Here is an 18696-nt window from a genome sequence, read left to right on the forward strand (position 1 = left end):
TAGAGCCAGAGGCTTCAGTAAAGGGTGGACCTGGGGCACAGAGCAGTGCGCCCCAGGCCCACCCATTGTGTGACAATAGCAAATGAATATTTTTAAATTTTATTTTTTTTGGGCATGTTATATAGCAGAAAGTGAAAAATATTGTTTTTTTTGTTTTATAGCGCAAAAAATAAAAATCGCAGAGGTGATCAAATACCACCAAAAGAAAGCTCTATTTGTGGGGAAAAAAAGATCAAATTTATTTGGGTACAGCCTCTTACGACTGCGCAATTGTCCATTAAAATAACGCAGTGCCGAATCGCAAATTATGGCCTGATCATTAAGGGGTAAAATCTTCTGGTCCAGAAGTGGTTAAACCAAGCTTACAAGTAAAAATAAAAAATATATATTTTTCTAATAAAATGTATCTTTTTTAAACACTTATTTAATCAGACCTTTTTAACTCCCCCCTCCCCTTCAACTTTTTTTTTTTTTTTCGTTATTTCTATTTTTAATCAATATTATTTCAACATTTTCTTCCAGTTTTATACATTTTGTTTGTTACTTCTTTCTGTCACACTAAAAAGATGCACACAATTAAAAAAAGTGCCTTTTCCATTTGCAAATGGCTTTACCATATTTTTTTACCAAAGAAGTGATTTTAGAGTTATTTATGGAGGAGGATATACAAAAAATATATATGTTTTGTCTACAGTACTACTACTTATTTGAACTTTAACTCTGATCAAATTAGAAAAGAACGCTTTTTTTAGTTACATATTTTGAGCTGTAAATTGCGAAGAAAATAAAAATACAAATGATAGTTCAATCTATGTGAAATATGCAAAGCCAGTGGTACTCTGTTCAGTAACATTTAGAACTACTTGAAATAGCAAATTTACTAGCACTTAGTCCCACCAGTTATCAAAAAAGGAACTGCTTTATAGTCTTTGTTTATGACATGTGGCACTCTGATCTCCCATCTCTTTCAGAAGATGATTGGGAGGATTGCCTTTTGCAATATGTTCTGACCATGATTTCTGCTCAGGGTGGATTCATTCAAATAGAATTTATTTATAGGCTATATTATACCCTGCCATGGCTAGCTGCAATTTATCCTGATAGATCTTATGTCTGTCCACGATGTGATCTTGACACTGGTTCCTATACCCATATGTTCTGGTCCTGCCCTAAGCTCCAGCCTTTTTGGACAAGGGTTTTGACTACTATCAACATACTCAGTAATTTGATTGCACCAATGGAACTTTTAATTTTGTTGCTGGGTCTCATTGATGTAGTGGGGACCACTAAACATAACAAGTTGCTTATTTTTTGTCTCCTCCTATTATGCGAGTCGTGAAATTTGCTTAAATGGAAATCACCAACCCCTACTGCGGTATCTAGCTGCAACGATCATTTTCGAAATGGTCAAATCCAAAAATTTTGATTTTTTTTATCGTTTCGAATGCGGCAGCTGAAATGTTTACACTTAAAGTGGTTGTAAACCTAAAAAAAAACAAAAAAAAACAATGCAAGACAAAGGCATAATGAGTTAGTATGCATCGCATACTAGCTCATTATGAATTACTAACCTTAGAACGAAGCCCCGACACGGACCCCCGGACACCGCTGTGGGAGCTGACATGATCCCTCAGCGTCTCTTCCGGGTTCGGCAGCTCCGGCTCTGTGATTGGCCGGAGCCGCGATGACGTCACTCCCGTGCCGGTTTAGGAGATATTAATTGTACCTAAAAGTGGAAAAAAGCAGTATACTACCGCTTTAAGAAGTGCATTTTGCTTTCAGAACTGACTGACAAGTACCTACTGAACTGAGTCTGACAAAGATTAGATTGAACCATCCAAGGCCAGCTTTAGGGACTCCAGGTCAGCTTTAGGCACCCCAGATGTTTTGGAACTACATTTTCCATGTGGTAAAGTTGAGCATCATGGGAAATGTACATCCAAGCATCTGGGGTGTCAGGGTTCGCCATCACTGGTCTAGGTTGTATGCTTAAGATTATTGATATGTTGGATGGAAGGGGAACATTTAGCCCAGCCTGAGGTCTGGAGTGCTGTTTAAGGATACGGAAGAGATTTTCATTGAGCCTCAATCCATGGACCCTGAAAAGTCTACCTGTCCCAGACCAGTCTATAATGCTGCTGGAAAACACACACAACCCTAGAGGAGGACACTGCCTGCCACCACCATACTTTACTGCTGGGATGGTATTGGGCAGGGGATAATGAGGGAAGACTGGGTTTCCTACCTAAATAACATTTACACTTGAGGCAAAAAAAATCTTTATTTCTCTTTCTTTAACCACTTCTGGACCGGAAGATTTTCCCTCTTAGGGTCCTTTCACACGGCCACTCCGTGTGAAAGGTCCCCTGCGGGACTTTTTTTTTTTTTTATCATCCCATCCGTTTGCGGATGATATGCGGACATAATGTAAGTCTATGGGCACTGCGGATGTCAGCGGATGACACCGCTGACATCCGATTTTCCTTCCTTTCCGTTTTTTACACGGAAGAAAAAATGGGGTTCTGTTCCATTCGAAAAAACGGAACAGAACTGAAAGGAGGAAAATCGGATGTCAGCGGATGGTATTCCGCTGACATCCGCAATGCCATTCACTTACATTATGTCCGCAAATCATCCCCAAACGGATGGGATGATTTGCGGACACATGGAGCGGCCGTGTGAAAGGACCCAAAATGACCAGGACATATTTTGCGATTTGGCACTGCGTTACTTTAACTGACAATGGCGCTGTCGTGTACCCAAAATAAAATTGATGTCCTTTTTTCCCCACAAATAGAGCTTTCTTTTGGTGGTATTTGATCACCTGTGCGATTTCTATTTTTTGTGCTATAAACAAAAAAAAAAAAATTCTGGAAAAAAAAAACAATATTTTTCACTTTCTGCTATATAACATTCTCAAAATTAAAAATCAAATTTTTTTTATTATTTTTGGCCACCAATTTGGTTTTTTTTTTTTTACTAGTAATGGCGGCGATCTGCTATTTTTGTGGGACTGCGACATTGTGGCGGCCAGATCGGACCCCTAATTGACACATTTGGGGGTACCAGTGACATTACTACAGTAATCAGTGCTAAAAATATACACTGTTACTGTAATAATGCCATTGGCAGGGAAGGGGTTAATAATATTAGTAATCAAGGGGTTAAATGTAAGCCTAGGGGAGTGATTCTAACTGTGGGGGGGGGGGGGTTGGGCTTGTGAGATCATCACAGAGACATGCTATCCTCTATAGCAGGATCACATAGCCTCTGTGATCACTTCAGGGAGAAGGACAGACGACTGTGTCTACATCAGCCGTCCTTCTCTGTCAGCGGGGGGAGATCGCGAATGGCCGGCGGCCATCAAAGCCACCTGTCACACGCACTTTCTCCCTGGCTGACGACCGGGGGCGGGGGTGGGAGCGTGCCACCTGCGGCGCAAGCTCTCCCCTTAGAGTCTCCTGGGCGTGCGACGTAGTACTACGTCGGTTTGCCCAGGAGGGGCGCCTGCTGCAGTAAATCTGTGGTGGGCGGCCGTCAAGTGGTTAACCAGTGCTCAGCCGGACACTGATAAAAGTCACAAGACTGCTCTAACTGCTGACAAGGTATTTAGCAGTTTATATTTACTAAAATAATTGCATTTCCATGTTCTGTGGGAGACCAGATTGAGCGAATGCAGGGTTCTGGGTTAAGTTGTAGATGTATATGGATTATTTTTAAGAATGACACTGATAAATTTAGCCTGGGTATCAATGACATCTCTAAAATATTGGTAACACACTTTTAACAATACTAGAAATACTATAATTCACATATCAGTGTTCTCAGCTACTGCATAGTGCTCTGTGTGCTATAATGAGAATAGCTCTTAAATTATTGGAGGCATTGACCTTGCAAGTGAACCTGCAAATACATAAACAAGTCTGTAGCTCTGTTAATACAACAAACAAAGCCAAGTATTACATAATTGTTTAAATTGCTTTATCGATATAAATAAGTTATATCTCTCTATTACTAACTTGGGCTATCTCTTACATCATTTATGAGTGTTTGGAAAGGGTTTGTGATTTGAACAGTGACGTTTGTCTCCACCTAGTGTAGAAAAGGATTATTACAGAAGCTACTTTTGCAAACAATGTGAACTACAAATTGTCAGACTGATTAGATATAGGAGGGAAAAAATTGCATGGAAAATAGTTTTGGTGGAAGAGAAATTCCCATTACTTTACTTGGAGGCAACAGACAAAACTTTCAGCAAGTTGCTATTAATGAAAAAAATTGGAAACAAGAAAGTGGAAAACGAAATTATGTAATCAAATTCCCTGCTTTTACCACTTTAATAAATATATAACCTTTTTGGGCTGTGTTCCTCTCTAAGTGACCTTTAAATGCTTAAATTCCACTTAAAGTTTACAGTATCTGTAGACAAAACCTTGTATTTTAGTTTTAAATGGATCATGAAGCATCTTTGTAATGATACAAATTCCTATATGAATGTGTCAATCTGTCTTGCAGCATTCCCAATATCTTAATCACTGTTTGCCAAAAACTGCTAGACTGTAGAATAATCAGAGATTGTGAACAAGTAAAATCAGATTTTAGCCAGTGCCATCTTAACCACTTTAGCCCCGTAGGATTTGGCTGCTCAATGACCAGGCCCTATTTTGCGATTCGGCACTGCATGAGTTTAACGGACAATTGCACGGTCGTGCGATGCTGTACCCAAAAGAAATTGATGTCCTTTTTTTACCACAAATAGCGCTTTCTTTTGGTGGTATTTGATCACCTGTGCGATATTTTTTTTTGCGCTATAAACAAAATAATAGCCACAATTTAGAAAAAAAAGCAATATTTTTCAAAATTTTTTATATGAAATTCTCAAAAAAAAAAAAAAGAAAATCTAAATTTTTTAACGTTTTAGGCCAATTTGTTTTCTTCTACATATTTTTGGTAAAAAAAAATCGCATTAAGCATATTTTGATTGGTTTGCACAAAAGTTATTGCGTTTACTAACTACGGGAAAGATTTATGTCATTTTTATTGTTTTTTTTTTACTAGTAATGGCGGCGATCTTCGATTTTTTTTTTTGCGGGACTGCAACATTGCGGTGGACAGATCGGACCCCTAACTGACATTTTTGACACTTTTGGGGATACCAGTGACATTACTACAGTAATCAGTGCTAAAAATATGCACTGTTACTGTAAAAATGACACTGGCAGGGAAGGGGTTAACATTACTGGTGATCAAGGGGTTAAGTGTGACCCTAGGGGCGTGATTCTAACTGTAGAGGGGCGTGGCTTGTGAAGTAATCACAGAGACATGTGATCCTATATAGCAGGATTACATAGCCTCTGTGATTACTTCAGTAAGAATGACAGACGGCTGTGTTTACATCAGCCGTCTGTCCTTCTCTCACTACTGCGGGAGATTGCGAGTGGACGGTGGCCATCGGAGCCGCCGGTCACACGCCCTGGCTCCCCAGGTAACGAGCGGGGGCGGGAGCACTCGTCCCCTACAGTCTCGTGAGTGAGCGACGTAGGGCTACGTTGCTTTGCCCAGCAGCGGCAGAGTGCCGCAGTAAATGTGCGGTGGGTGGGGCGCAAGTGGTTAGGACCCACGAGAATAAAAAACATTAAATTAAAAAATAATAAATAATTTTAAAAAAGGCTAAAAATAAATTAATTTAATAAATAATACATTTTTTTTTTTTATATAATTGTATAATTAATTTTTAAGAAAGCGAAGAAAAAAAAAATGGACTGATATCCTTATTTGGGCATCAATTGTATACAAAATTAAAGTGACATGCAGATGTTTTGCTTTCGGGAAACATACATAACAATATTAATTTCTGCACATAAAAAAAGTTAGTACTTACCCTTTCTATCTTTCTTTCCTTTCTGCCATGCTGTCTTCCACATTAGGATTCTACAGCAGTTCCCCTGCCCTTGCGGCTTGTGCTGCGGCTATCCTGGTGTGTGCCTGTCTCCCGGCGGAGCTTGGAAGCAGGCAGGCACTCCTGCTGCTGTGGGCAACTGTCCATTGCCCGATTAGCCTGACAGCAGTGCCAGGCTAATGACAGCTTCCAAGTTCGGTGGGGCTGGTGAACACACACAGACGGGAGTCAGACTCGACTGTCCTGTGTGTGACTGTTCCCGTGGAGGCAGACAGGCATTCTTGCAGTTGTGGTCTCCCCCTCCACAGCCCAAGTGGCCTGACAGCAGCACAGGGCTGACAGAGGCTTGCCACCTGCTGAGTTCGGTGGCAGGATGCACACGGGAATCAGGACTAATGCTTGGCTGGGGCTGGGTGGCTGGACAGGTGGGACCTACAGGGTAACTGCCCAGCGTGCCCATGCAGTAAGACGCCCCTGATTGAAGCACCTGCTGTTCACATAGCACATTCAGAAAGCCTCTTCTTATTCCAATAGGGGGCAGCAATTTCTCTTAAAGTATATTTACACTTTTCATATTATAAAATGCCAACAACTCAATTTACTTCTCTATTAGAATTTTATTTTCTACATGTAAAGAGACAGTTGTGCAAAATGCTAACGCTTTCAGCTAATACAGCCTTCCTCATAGCCACTTTACATTTTTGCAAAGTTTTGATAACACCCACAAAACTTTACATTTGTTACATGTTCTCCTTCACATAACATAACAAATTTATTTATTTTTTTTAATTGCCGCATATTGTTTTTTAAATGTTCTGTTCTGGAAATTCCAGCACTACAAAATCCTACTAGTTCTCTTTGCATATGAGGAGACTTGGCAAGGGATTTCATGATTTTAAAGCAGTAATATGTACGAGTTTTTTTTTTATACATTATAAAAAATACTAACAAAATCATATTTTACTTAGAAAGTCCCATATGTTTTTACCCTCTTAATGACCAGGCCATTTATTGCGATACAGCACTGCGTTACTTTACCTGACAATTGCATGAACGCGTGATGCTGTACCAAAATAAAATGCATGTCCTTTTTTTTCCCGACAAATAGAGCTTTCTTTTGGTGGTATTTGATCACCTCTGCGGGTTTTTTTTTTTTGCGCTATAAACAAGTCTGACAATTTACAAATAAAAAAACTAAATTTTTTACTTTCTGCTATAAAACATATCAAACAAAAAAATTAAAAAATTTAAAGGTATTCATCAATTTAGGTCAATATGTATTCTGCTCCATATTTAAAAAAAAAAAAAAACAATAAGCGTATATTCATTAGTTTGCACAAAAGTTATAGCATCTACAAACTATGGGCTAGATTTATAGATTTTTTTATTTTTTATTTTTTTTACTAGTAATGGAGGCGATAAGCAATTTTTTAACGGGACTGCGCCTTTGCGGCAGACAAATCTGACACTAATTGACACTTTTTGGGGACCAGTGACACCAATACAGTGATCAGTGCTAAAACAAAATGCACTGTCACTGTATAAATGACACTGGCATTGAAGGGGTTAACATCAGGGGCGATCAAAGGGTTAAGTGTGCTCCTAGGGAGGTCGCTAGCGGCGCGTGCGCCCCAGGCCCAGAGCACGAGCCGATATACAAGTACGTCAGTATATCTCAAGTGGTTAACCACTTTACCGCTGAGTACTTGAATAGTACTGCGGCAAAGTGGCTCGTTCCCGTCTGACGACGTAGACCTACGTCGCCAGACTCCTCCCCTGTAGGCGGCGCTCGCGCGCCGCCGGAGGCGCGCTCCCGCTGTTTTCATTCACAGCGGGAGTCGGGCCAGGGGAGGAGCAGCGGCGATCGCTGCTGCTCTGCCCCGATCGTCGGGGATCTAGTGTGGAGATCCGCCCGCCTGTGTAAACACAAGCGGGCGGATCTCCTCAGTGACAGGGAGTGACAGATCGGAGTGTTCAGCACAGCTGGACATCCGATCTGTCCCTGTCTCACACAGTCACCTCCCCCCCCACACGTCAGTAAGCACCAGGCATACATTAACCCCTCCCTCTCCAATAAAATTAACCCCTTCCCTGCCAGTGTCATTTTTACAGTAACGGTGCATATATATAGCACTGATTACTGCAGTAATGTCACTGGTACCCCCAAAAGTGTCAAAAATGTCAGTCAAGGGTCCGATCTGTCCGCCGCAATGTCGCAGTCCCGCAAAAAAAATCGCAGATCGCCGCCATTACTCGTTAAAAAAAAAAAACACCAAAAATGACAGAAATCTTTCCCTTTGTTAGTAAACGCAATGAATTTTGCGCAAACCAATCAAAATACGCTTATTGCGATTTTTTTTACCAAACATGGGTAGCAGAAAACAAATTGGCCAAAAAATTAAAAAAAAAATTGGTTTTTACATCTTTTTTGGGACGAATTTCATATAAAAAAATGTTAAAAATATTGTTATTTTTTCAAAATAAACGCTCTTTTTTTGTTTATAGCGCAAAAAGTAAAAATCGCACAGGTGATCAAATACCTCCAAAAGAAAGCTCTGTTTGTGGGAAAAAAAGGACGTCAATTTCGTTTGGGTACGGCGTCGCACGACCGCGCAATTGTCAGTTAAATTCGCACAGCGCCGAATCGCAAAAAGTGGCCCAGACGTAAGACAGCAAAATGCTCTAGTGGTAAAGTGGTTAAAGATGTTTTACATGAGTATTACAGATATTTGTGAAAAGAAGAATTTTTGCACATATACAGTATCAGGATTTAGAGCTTTGTTTCTGGGGCTGGGCAAGGGGTGGAGAGCAGTTCTATAGGAGGAAAACCCACCTGAAAATGTGGTTATCATGCCTTTACAGGCACTCCCAATGAAGTCTATTAGGCTGATATGCCCAAATATTCTCAGAAAAAGCTCAAGTACTTTTTAAATATAGAGAATAAAGTACAGGATGACCGATTATTCCATTGTAAACACGGACAATTAGAAAGAATAGGATTCTGCATTTTGAGCAAAGTCAGGTGTAGGGAAACAAACAGAAAAAAATACTCAAATGGGGATGGGAGCTAAGAAAGGATTTTCCCTCAATTTGAAGAAATCTTCCCAGGGGGCCACAGGCAATTAAAAAAAGTATCTGATAGAGCTTTAACCATTCCATACTCATAAATTACTCATAAATGATTCCATAAATGGTGACTGTTACAATAATTGTTGTTTTTTTTTTTTTTTTTACATAAAACATGTACAAAATAAATCACAGCAAACTGATTGTGATGGATGGCCACCTAGCTTTGGTGATACATCAGAGGTCTAAACAGACCTCTGATGTTTCACCTTTGAGACAGAGAAAGAAGCAGATCGAGGACACAGACCTCAATCTCCATCTCTACAGCCTCAGCAACACAGAATGAATGGACAGGAATAGCTCTGTACAAAGCGTCCCATTAATTCACAAACTGAAGCATAGTAAACACAGTTCCATCCTGACAGATCTCCTGGTGAATCCAGGGGCAGGGGAGGGGGTAACCCAGCAGAGAGGGGACCAGGAGAGAGCACAGGGGGGACAGGAAAGAGCTCAGGGGGGCAGAAGAAAGTTGAATAGGAGGAGCAGTGGGGGCGGCTGCATATAGAGGAACCAATCTCTTCATTTTCCTCCTGCAGTGGCTGGTGGCCTGAGGGAGGGAGAGGAGGAGAAGCAGGCTTTCAGGCTGCAGGAGAAAAATTAAGAGATCAGCTACTCTATATGCAGCTACCCTGCTGTTCTTCCTATCTGGGTGTGCAGGAGACCACTCGGGCCCCCTGGAGCATGGGGCTGGGTCCCTATTGTGACCCTTGAGACCCCTGATTCACAGCATCATAAAATTCCTCTGAGTGTGTTCTTATTGTAGATTACAGAGAATATTAAAGAAGATGAAAACCTTAATGAATGACATTTAGTTTGTCAAAACACTGTGTATCCTAAGCAATTGTCATTATTTCTTCTATTCCTCTCTACATATGCTCCTGCTTTAGCTCCATGGCATTACTAAAGTTGGGTTTCCTGATGATGACAACAGTGGACCATGCCTGAGTAATGCGCATTGAAATGATCACTTGTAAACTCCTTCAAACGGGCAGCACAGTGGCTAAGTGGTAAGCACTTCCACCTAGCAGCACTAGTATTGTTGGTTCCAATTCCAACCATGACAATACTTGCCTGGAGTTTCCTCCATTACTGCAAAGACATGCTGGTAGGTTAATTGGATCTTGTCTAAATTGGCCCTAATATGTGTGTGTATAAATGTGAGCAGAGCTGCAGGAGGGGGGGGGGGTGGGGTGGCTCAGTGAAAGGGGAGTACACAGGATAGGAGGGGGGATCAGAAGCAGGCAGAATAGGGAGGGGCAATTACAGGAACGATGGCCTGTGTCTGTGTCTCTCCCTGCAGCAGCTGAAAGTTGGCAGCAGGGGGAGAAACTGACTTTCAGCTGCTGCAGAGAGCCGCACAGGGCATCTTTCTGTAATTGCTACTCCGCCCGACCGCACCGATTCCCTGTGCTGTTGGGGCCCCCCTGTGTGCCTGGGCCCCCTACAGGATGACTAGTAGTCCCCCCCCCCCCTATCAGTGGCCCTCTTACCCAAATTTAGGGTCACCTGGAACACACAGGCAGAGCTCTGTAGTCTGGGGAGAAGACGGGAGGGATCTACTAGATCTGAGAGAGGATATCGCCCTATAAGGAAAAGAGCATACAGTGTATTGTGGAGACCTGTATATATATATATCCTGAAGTGCCACATATTATTGGGAGGTATCGTACCCATTGGAGAAGATCTAGAGGTGAAAGATTATACCCATACGCTCATTTGAGTGTGAATGGAGGTGAGTGGCCATTTCACTTAATGCTGGATTGTTAGCTCACCTACCACTGCACCTGGCTGTCACTGGAATCTTCACTGCATTTATTTCATCACTTGATCTATTTTAATGGACTACTTAGCACTTTATTCACTTACTATAAACTTATATATGTACTGTTTTAGCACCTATTTTCTCACATATAATATTTATTGAATATCTTTTGGACTTCTATGATTCACTTACTATTATTTTCGTCATACTTTTTATCTTTGGATTTTGGCAAATATTTTAATAGTTAGATCACCGTCACATCTTTTATTTATTTATTGGTGTCTTCATCTTATCACCATTCCTGCACTTATCACTTTATTCATATTTATACATTGTTGTTTATGAATTTTCAGAATTTATATGAGATTATTTCATTTATTGTACGTGTTTTGACCACATGGTGGAAACTCACTGCGATTCATAAGTATTTTTACATCCACACTTTTTATATTTATATCACATCAGTGACATTGTTTTTAGTATATCACCCCATGATCAACTTTGCACATTTTTGAACTTCAATTTTTTAAAAGTTTTTTACTATTGGGTGGTCCATCGCTTTTAATGTTTAGATATGGCTTCTTTTTTGGCCTATAGAGTTGTAGCTGGCAACGGCGAATGGCACGATGGATTGTGTTCACTGACAATGTTTTCTGGAAGTATTCCTGAGCCCATGTTGTGATTTCCATTACAGTAGCATTCCTGTATGTGATGCAGTGCTGTCTTATGCCCCATACACACGTGCAGATTATCTGCAGACTTTTGTCTGCAGACTTACCAAAACCATATAATATGAGGTCAAACCTAAACACTTTCAATTTGTATGCAATCCGGCAGGCCCTTGCACTACATAGAAAAGGTAAGTCTGCAGACAAAAGTCTGCAGATAATCTGCACGTGTGTATGGGGCATAAGGGCTCGAAGATCACGGGCATCCAGTATGGTTTTCCAGCCTTGACCCTTACACACAGAGATTGTTCCAGGTTCTCTGAATCTTTGGAGGATATTATGTACTGTAGATGATGATAACTTCAAACTCTTTGCAATTTTTCTCTAAGAAACTCCTTTCTGATATTGCTCCACTATTTTTCGCCGCAGCATTGGGGGAATTGGTGATCCTCTGCCCATCTTGACTTCTGAGAGACACTGCCACTCTGAGAGGCTCTTTTTATACCCAATCATGTTGCCAATTGACCTAATAAGTTGCAAATTGTTCCTCCAGCTGTTCCTTATATGTACATTTAACTTTTCTGTCCTCTTATTGCTACCTGTCCCAACTTTTTTGGAATGTGTAGCTCTCATGAAATCCAAAATGAGCCAATATTTGGCATTCCATTTCAAAATGTTTCACTTTCAACATTTAATATGTTATCTATATTATATTGTGAATAAAATATAAGTTTATGAGAAATTAGTCCGTTCCTTTTTTACTCACAATTTGTACAGTGTCCCAACTTTTTTGGAATTGGGTTTGTAGATAAAGGAGTCTGAGCTTAAAGAGAGGAAAACCTAAACTGACCTCTGCCATCAGACACCTTCATTCTGATTTTATCTGCAGACATGTCAGTTATTGCTGAGCCTCACATACAATGAGCAGACTAGCAACAATCTCACTGAAATTATGGGATGTATCAAGTGATCATAACTGAGTACCAATTACTGTACCTCTAAAAATCTGAAACATCACGTGGGATTGATATTTCTGATAAGTAAATGTTTTTGGGCAAGAGTGTAGCAAATGCGCAGCAAATCTGACATTGTGTGATATATAAATTGAATAACTCAGTACCATTATTAAAAATAAAAACTTCTGCAAAATATGGTTGAACAAATGCAGGTGCAGGTAAAACTGTACTGCAAAAAAACTAACTAAAGTAGAACTATAGGCAAAACTTTTCTTCTCATTTTGTACCCCAATGCACATTCCTCATGCCTCAACTGCACATGGCAGTGAAGAATGGGAAGTGCTCTGTGTAGCTGGCCAGCTATAACCTGTCCTAGGTTGCTAATATGACCTACATGCGTATACAGCTAGATCTGCTAATAACCTCAATACAGTGCATATGTTTATGTGTGAGAGACAAAGCAGAGTTATTTACTGTGATTTCATGTTTGGATGTCATATAACAGTTGTATGTTGTGTTCACAGAAGCAAAAAGGAAATATGCCTGTAAGATTCATTTATATGCCTGTAAGGTAAGCTCAGACACAGCAGAATTTAAACCAGAAAGCACAGAGTTAAACTTTATTACCCATAAGGAGTTTGTGGCCAATCACAGCCAATCTCACACTCAGCAAGAGTCTTGGCCAATCACAGCCAGCCTTACACTCATTTTTTTGTCTAAAGCCTCATGCTCTCAGCCAGCATTCTCATTCCACTACAGAGAAGAGCTGAACAGACACACAGATCCACAGAGCCAGTTTTATGGAAGCAAGTGGCCAAAAATAGGTAATTAACAGTTATATATGTTCCTATTGTTAGTAATGTGACTAGAGCTGTATACTGAACTAGTTATTTGTTCACTTGTAGTTCCACCAAACTCTAACGTCATAGCGAACAAACACAAACTTAAATCAAACTATCGAACGAACTTAAATCGAACACGAACTCAAACAAGCAAACAAACTTCAAACATTATAGCAAACAGCAATAGAGAGAGAAATATATCCATCATTTTGTTATACTTAATTCAACACATGTTTGTACATGGACTGTCTGTTGCAAAAGTGTCAGTGTTGTCTATGAAGAAAAGTTGAAGTTAATAAAGAAGATATCTTAAGCGTTTGGTGTGCTCTTTAACCACTTTACCACTAGAGCATTTTGCTGTTTTACGTCTGGGCCACTTTTTGCAATTCGGCGCTGTGCAACTTTAACTGACAATTGCGCGGTCGTGCAATGCCGTACCCGAACGAAATTTACCACCTTTTTTTCCCATAAACAGAGCTTTCTTTTGGTGGTATTTGATCACCTGTGCGATTTTTACTTTTTGAGCTATAAACAAAAAAAGAGCGTTTATTTTGAAAAAATAACAATATTTTTAACATTTTTTATATGAAATTCCACCCAAAAAAGATGTAAAAACCAATTTTTTTTTAAATTTTTGGCCAATTTGTTTTCTGCTACCCATGTTTGGTAAAAAAAATCACAATAAGCGTATTTTGATTGGTTTGCGCAAAAGTTATTGCGTTTACTAACTAAGGGAAAAATTTATGTCATTTTTGGTGTTCTTTTTTTTAACACGTAATGGCGGCGATCTGCGATTTTTTTTGCGGGACTGCGACATTGCGGCGGACAGATCGGACCCTTGACTGACATTTTTGACACTTTTGGGGGTACCAGTGACATTACTGCAGTAATCAGTGCTATATATATGCACTGTTACTGTAAAAATGACACTGGCAGGAAAGGGGTTAATTTTATTGGAGAGGGAGGGGTTAATGTATGCCTGGTGCTTACTAACGTGTGGGGGGGGGGGAGGTGACTGTGTGACACAAGGACAGATCCAGGGTTCAGCTATGCTGAACCCTGAAATCTGACCCTGCCTGTCACTTAGGAGATTCCCCGACGATCGGGGAAGAGCGGCGGCGATCGCCGCCGCTCCTCCCCTGGCCCGACTCCCGCTGTGACTGAACAGAGAGAGAGGGGAATGTCTGGTGACGTAGACCTACGTCGCCAGACGATAACGAGCCACTGTGCTGCAGTAGCAGCACAGTGAGCAGTGGTAAAGCGGTTAAACCTACTGCTTTCCATAGAACGGTATTAGAGGAATTTATAGAGTAACAGACAGTCTGGTTAGACTGAAGTCAGAGAAATCAAGTTCTTCTAATGCCACAGCGCATAAGGCACTTCATAGTGCTGCGCCTGCCACACTCTGTCCTGAATAGCTTCCTATTCATGTACAAACTGTAGCATAGCAAACACAATTTACTATGCTTAAGTTATGAATGAACACAGTGAGTGTGTTTACTGTGTTCATTTAGAAATGGAGGGGTCAGGTAAATTACATATTTACTAGCCCTTTTCCCTCACTCTCCATTCTGAAACATCCCCCACAGAAGCTGGGAGGAGAGTAGGGAAGCCAGCATCAATACTGGGGGAAAAGGTGCAACAGGGGAGGGGGAAGGAGCATGGACAGTAGAGGGAATCCGCACATAGTGATTATGGTGTGCCCAGGCACACCGAGTACACCCCTTGCGCATGCCTATGATTAAAAACAACTAATGCTTCAAGAAGAAAGGTTGGATATTAAAGAGATGTGAACAAGTCAGGTACTATACAAAATTTCAAATAACAATACCAAATAGGTTCCTGTTTATATAGTTTATATTTTATCTTATAGGTAAGAATATGCATGCTGCAATACTGTGCACATTGTGTTATTGTAGTATTTAAAACAGCATGGTAAAAAGATGGAATTTCTCTTTTAATTTGTTTTATTAGACTATAAACTTAGCTGTGTCTAGGTTTTCTTAGCCTCATGTTCATTTATTTAATAAGTATATTAGGCTATTTTGGCTGGAAGTTTCCCTTTTCATCATGATGCCTTTGGTGGGATTCTCCTTCTCTTTATTTAACAAGAGCTTTTCTGTTACACCCTATGGTTTTATTTAATTAAATGAGGGTAAATAAATCCCTGCAGCTAAAATATAATCGAAACTCTCCTCTGAATGTTCAGAAGTAAATGAAATTAAATTCTTGTTGTGAATATGTTGTACAACTTGGCTGGTGTACAGATGCTCCGTGTCTGCCTGACGCTTCCTGGTACCTACAAAGCAGATAATCTCCTACCATACATAGATATAAACAGCATTTCTGGAGGGTACAATAAAATAAACCTGTTCTGAATAATATTAGAGATTTAGAGCAAACAGAATGTTCCTATTATGAATCTACATGTGAACAAAGTCAAACATTGTAAAAACTTAGCATATATGAGTAGCATCAAAAGCTACTCATAGACATGAGATGGTTGTCACCTGATATAGCTGGAGACTACCTCCAGCTGGCCATATTGGACTCTTTTTTTATTATGAAATCTAATTAACATAAGAGGTCTGCTGCTTCTTCTTTAGAAACTTCCACTTCTTCTTTATTGATCTGGTCTGAATACCCCTACAACAAGTTTCTTATTCTGGAGTGGCTCCATTTCCTTATGTGGACCTATGGAGACACCTTAGGTCCCCATAGATGCATGCTCCAAGAAGAGAGATGCTGCCTGTGCCAACATACAATGACAACAATGGGGGACTAGACAAGGCATGCATGTGTGGGAGCACATTGACATATTGGACATGTAAATCTGGGGGGAATCAGGGGAGGTTCCTGTCCTGTTATCATTACTGACTACCCAACCAGAAGATCTATGGAGTGGCATAGACAAAGCCAGATGTAAATACAATAGATGCAATAGATGCCAGATGTAAATACAATAGATTCATACTGCTTTGGAAAATTTATAGGATGTGCTGTTTTTGACTGAGATATTATCCAAAAGTGATTAGGTACAGATGTAATAAACAATGTGCAATAAGCAAAATCAAACAATAGCGAATGTTCAAATGGCAAAGTGTCACTAGATAAGTGAAACTCTTGTTGCCTAGAACGATGAAACAAGTAAATTGCATCAAAAATAAACTTTTTTGTGAATGGGTAGCCATGATCTGTTCACAAAAATTAACAAATAATAAATGATGCAAAAAGTTCAGAAATAGTCCACTGTTCCACAATTCAATGTGTTTGGTGAAAAGATGATGCTCCAAATTTCCCACATGCAAATAAAACAGACGGTTTGTAGTGCAGCTGAAATAGTCCACAATGGAAAGTGTGTCGCCGCTGTGCTCTATATGTGAAAATTGTCCGCTTACCAAATAAAATGATCCCACCAAGAGATCATATATGTGTGAGTGGAAGTGCCTATAAAGACAAGTGGCCAGCCAGCTCCAGGGAATGTATCCAGGCTTATGGTGCTCCTTAATCTCGTTAATCACATCATGTGGTTTTAAAAGATAATGGGAAACACTCATAGTGCATTATAAAGCTGGTTTAATAAATAAAAATTGCACTTACATCAAGGACAATGAATTTGAGCGATATGGGGTAAAGTCCGCATTAGTTAACGTCACTTTGCTAGCTCCAATCCAACACGTTTACTCTCAGAAGGCATCGACTGGGATGAAGGCTAGCAAGTGACGTCTCTCACTAACAATTTATTAAGGAAAAACAGGACTAGTACTGCTTTAACATACATGGTTATACAGTGCCTTGCGAAAGTATTCGGCCCCCTTGAACTTTGCGACCTTTTGCCACATTTCAGGCTTCAAACATAAAGATATAAAACTGTAATTTTTTTGTGAAGAATCAACAACAAGTGGGACACAATCATGAAGTGGAACGAAATTTATTGGATATTTCAAACTTTTTTAACAAATAAAAAACTGAAAAATTGGGTGTTCAAAATTATTCAGCCCCCTTAAGTTAATACTTGTAGCGACAACTTTTGCTGTGATTACAGCTGTAAGTCGCTTGGGGTATGTTTCTATCAGTTTTGCACATCGAGAGACTGAAATTTTTGCCCATTCCTCCTTGCAAAACAGCTCGAGCTCAGTGAGGTTGGATGGAGAGCGTTTGTGAACAGCAGTTTTCAGTTCTTTCCACAGATTCTTGATTGGATTCAGGTCTGGACTTTGACTTGGCCATTCTAACACCTGTATATGTTTATTTGTGAACCATTCCATTGTAGATTTTGCTTTATGTTTTGGATCATTGTTTTGTTGGAAGACAAATCTCCGTCCCAGTCTCAGGTCTTTTGCAGACTCCATCAGGTTTTCTTCCAGAATGGTCCTGTATTTGGCTCCATCCATCTTCCCATCAATTTGAACCATCTTCCCTGTCCCTGCTGAAGAAAAGCAGGCCCAAACCATGATGCTGCCACCACCATGTTTGACAGTGGGGATGGTGTGTTCAGGGTGATGAGCTGTGTTGCTTTTACACCAAACATAATGTTTTGCATTGTTGCCAAAAAGTTCGATTTTGGTTTCATCTGACCAGAGCACCTTCTTCCACATGTTTGGTGTGTCTCCCAGGTGGCTTGTGGCAAACTTTAAACGACACTTTTTATGGATATCTTTAAGAAATGGCTTTCTTCTTGCCACTCTTCCATAAAGGCCAGATTTGTGCAGTATACGACTGATTGTTGTCCTATGGACAGAGTCTCCCACCTCAGCCGTAGATCTCTGAAGTTCATCCAGAGTGATCATGGGCCTCTTGGCTGCATCTCTGACCAGTCTTCTCCTTGTATGAGCTTAAAGTTTAGAGGGACAGCCAGGTCTTCGTAGATTTGCAGTGGTCTGATACTCCTTCCATTTCAATATTATCGCTTGCACAGTGCTCCTTGGGATGTTTAAAGCTTGGTAAATCTTTTTGTATCCAAATCCGGCTTTAAACTTCTCCATAACAGTATCTCGAACCTGCCTGGTGTGTTCTTTTTTCTTCATGATGCTGTCTGCGCTTTAAACGGACCTCTGAGACTATCACAGTGCATGTGCATTTATACGGAGACTTGATTACACACAGGTGGATCCTATTTATCATCATTAGTCATTTAGGTCAACATAGGATTATTCAGAGATCCTCACTGAACTTCTGGAGAGAGTTTGCTGCACTGAAAGTAAAGGGGCTGAATAATTTTGCACGCCCAATTTTTCAGTTTTTTATTTGTTAACAAAGTTTGAAATATCCAATTATTTTCGTTCCACTTCATGATTGTGTCCCATTTGTTATTGATTCTTCACAAAAAATTACAGTTTTATATCTTTATGTTTGAAGCCTGAAATGTGGAAAAAGGTCACAAAGTTCAAGGGGGACGAATACTTTCGCAAGGCACTGTAATTAGCATAGATTAACTAGTAAA

This window comes from Pelophylax lessonae (assembly GCF_965119305.1).
Source record: "Pelophylax lessonae genome assembly, chromosome: 1".
Taxonomy (NCBI): Eukaryota; Metazoa; Chordata; class Amphibia; order Anura; family Ranidae; genus Pelophylax; species Pelophylax lessonae.